General features: G+C 36.8%; 1 pseudogene; it reads right to left on the bottom strand.

The window, feature by feature from the left end:
- Positions 1–2,178: 2,178 nt before the first annotated feature.
- Positions 2,179–3,344, bottom strand: LOC149167608 (tRNA (guanine(26)-N(2))-dimethyltransferase 2 pseudogene; annotated as a pseudogene).
- Between the last annotated feature and the right edge of the window lie 215 nt (positions 3,345–3,559).

Here is a 3,559-nt window from a genome sequence, read left to right as displayed (position 1 = left end):
GTTAAAAGTTAGAAAATATCATACCTTAACTTACCCTTCCAAAAATAGATGAGGGTCGTGCACGTGTGGCTGCAAAAACTATTGTTCGTAGTCTTCTTTACTTGGTTGGGAAAATGGTGGATGAATCATGCATGTTCAGCTGCCACAATTCTGCTTTGAAGCTTCTTCTTCAAGTTGTGGATGGATATGTATTGTTGTATCGGTTGTTGGATCCTCTGCTACTAGATCATGAATCTGAGGAGTCTGCTGAACATGGCTGAAAGTCGTATCTGCTGCTGGATCCTCTGCTACTGGATGATGAATCTGACGAGTCTGCTAAATATGGTTGAAAATCTATAAGGCTTGGAAGGTATAAAAAATATATAAGTTTCATTTCCCTCCCAGCCTTATTGATTGACTTGTCCTCAAGTGATGACAAACTGAAAAACAATGAAAAGAAATTGGCTTCATCTGCTACAAAATATGGGTCTTCAAGTCTTCAACGCTCGCTGGCACAAATCTTACTATGTGATTAAATGTGTCGATGTCGAACATAGCAAGAAGTTGTTGACTTAGTGGCCGTTAATGAATGCCCCTAGCCAACACAAGAGCTCCCACCATTGATTCCAATGGGAGTCAGGATGCCTAACACATCTTTGTAGGTACAAATAAATTTATCGTGGTCGAGTCACCTACAAGATCCAACGAACAAGGGATATTAATGTACTCCCATTGTTCATTGGCAAGAGTACTTGCCATTAAGGCATGCAAGCCTCTAGGTGTTTTTTCAATGATGCTTAGACTCTAGGACTTTGACTCAAGCAGGGTTTTATTGCGGAAATGAAGGGGAATGGTAATGACAATAAGGAAATGCATGGTGCATGAATAAGAACTCTCGCTGTGAAAAATGAATATGGATATGGTCATGCTTTATGGTTTGATAATTGGTGGAATTCAATTTATTTATTTTTTTATTTTTTTGTGCAAAAAGGGAGTTGCAAAGGAGTGGTTGTAAAGTTGGATTTGTCTTTAGAATCTGTCATGACTTTAGTCTTTGGAAGACCAATTTTCATCACAATGTAATCTCCTTAATGAATACTTGATTGTCCTGTAACCTGTAAAAAAAAACTTGGTACAAAGAAAACATAAGTGTGCTCTAGAAGAGATGGCCATTTTCTTCATGATTCTTACGCAAAAATTTCATACCAAATAAAACAAATTAAGGACAAACAAAGTGTTAAAATTGACTTAATCATGATATTAATATCAATCCATTTTTTTAAAATAACCATGAAAAGTAATACTCCCTGTTTGTGTCAAATGATTTCTGTGCATGGCGAAAAGTTTGGCGTTTGTTGTGTTCTGCGGATTAGTACGTTATAAAAGCATACAACAATATCAAATTGTCAATTCTATGCAAGTTAATCAGCAAATCCACCAAATGTTCTTTTAGATTTTGCTTCCAAAAGTTCCGTTATTTATTTTCAAACCTGCGTGAATTTTGTGAAAAGTGTGGTTTTTTTTTTTTCTCATCCTGTTCTCATGATTCTCTCAATTTCCATAGTTGTGTTTTATGCCAGTACCCTTCACATGCCAATATTTATTTTTTAAATCCTTCTAAACACCCATTGTTAACTATTTTTATTTTATTTTATTTTTTATTTTTTATTTTTTATTTTTTTGAAATTGGATAACAAAAGATAATATATTATCATAATATATTAAAATATTAATATAATTAATATATTAATACAATCATATTTATATATTAATACAAATCAAATATTAACTAAATATATAAATCAAAACATATCAATCAATAATAAATTATAACTAAATATATACAAAAACAAATCACACAATCAAAACAAATCAATATTAAAAAGAATGATAACTAATAACTAATAATATACAAATACAAATCAAACGAAATCGAATTATTAAATGAAAATATATAAATATAAAACAAATATAAATATAAATAAATATATTACAATAAATACAAAACAAATTTAAACTAAAAATGGAAAAGAAAAATCCAAACAAAATGTGAATATTGGCAGGTGAAAAGTGAAAGGAGTTTTTGTAATTGGAGCAACAAACTGGCCAGAAGTAATGGATCCAGCAGTTCTAAGGCCAGGACGTTTTGGCAATTTACTTCTTGTTCCTCTGCCAGACTCAGAGGGACTAGTTTCAATCTTAAAGGCTCTTGTCCGAAATAAACCTATGGCTACAGATGCGGATTTGAATTATATTGGCCATAGTCAGGCTTGTGAGAACTTCAGTGGTGCCGATCTTGCTGCTCTTGTCAATGAAGTTTGCATGTCTACATTTGTAGCGTTTGTAGCGGTTAGCATGGCTCTCAATACAAACAAAAAGAATCCTTAAAGCCATCTCATGACAATACTTTGCACCATATTTTGAATAGCAAACTTCCCCATTATTCCCACAAAGCACTGCCATATCAGTTGTTGTGCACATTAACATCCCCCCATCCGCAACTGACTGTACTGCAGAGTCCAGACAAATAGAAGGTGACCCATAAGGATCAAGGTCAACCACATCAAATTTTGTCTCATGCGTAAGCATATAGACTCGGGCATCAGCAAGTTGGGTTTCAACCTTTGAAGAGACAACAGAGCCATTTAATTTAATATTTCGCTTCCAGGCCTCCACAGCCACTTTATCATTGTCAAGAGCTACAACTGAACCAGCACCTTCCACTTCATGAGCATAACGTAGTGCTCTTAATCCTGAAGCAGACAATGCCTCAAGAATGCGAAGTGGCTCTAGTTCTTCGTGTACTCTCCGCACTGCTGGTTTGCATGCTTCATCTGCAACTGCAACTACTTCCTCCGCAAGGTCAGCTTGAGCTCCTTGATCTGAGACCACCTCTTCTCCATTGCCTTTTCCTGATTGGACCGTATCTAACGTAGAAGCTGGTTCATTCGTCTCGCCATCGTCAGCCAACGTAGATGTCTCTAGTCCATTATAATGGACAAAGTCTTATGATTGAGCTGTAGGCAATGGGAGAGTCCGAGTTCTGGCTGTTATTTCTTTTATACATGAAACACATTCTCTCGAAATGAAAATCCGCGAATCCCAACAACCTGAATGCAGCGGAGGAGCAAATTGTTCCTTTGATTGACCGCTTCAATTTTCTGTCCGAGTGCAAAGATCTGCGGGCCCTAAGTGGAATTTTGGATTCCCTCAAATCTGAGGGTTTTGTTTTGCCATTCAGAACCCACAAACAACTTTGCTCTCAGCTGCTCCGCCGAGCCCTTAACGCCGATTCCATTGCCGAGGCCCAGAGTTGGGTGGATTACGCCAAATGCATTGTCGATTTCAGTTTTCATTCCCTTCATTCTGTTTCAGATTCGAAAGTGAATCCAGGGGCTCGTCGTCGTTGTATACTTCTGGTTCTTGGATAAAGCTTTGACGATGAATTGTCAAACTCGCGATCGAATCATCTAGCATTCTAAATCCAATCTTCTCTGCTCTTCTAAAGTGGCCTCTTCCTCTCTAACAATATTGTGCTGCCTACGATTCTGTACGGTTCCATTTATAGCCATCGGCGGAG

This window comes from Pinus tabuliformis, chromosome 5_1, assembly GCF_031772625.1.
Source record: "Pinus tabuliformis cultivar Carrire ecotype Pingquan chromosome 5_1, CPIR1, whole genome shotgun sequence".
Lineage (NCBI taxonomy): Eukaryota > Viridiplantae > Streptophyta > Pinopsida > Pinales > Pinaceae > Pinus > Pinus tabuliformis.
This window is presented reverse-complemented; position numbering and strand designations above follow the sequence as displayed.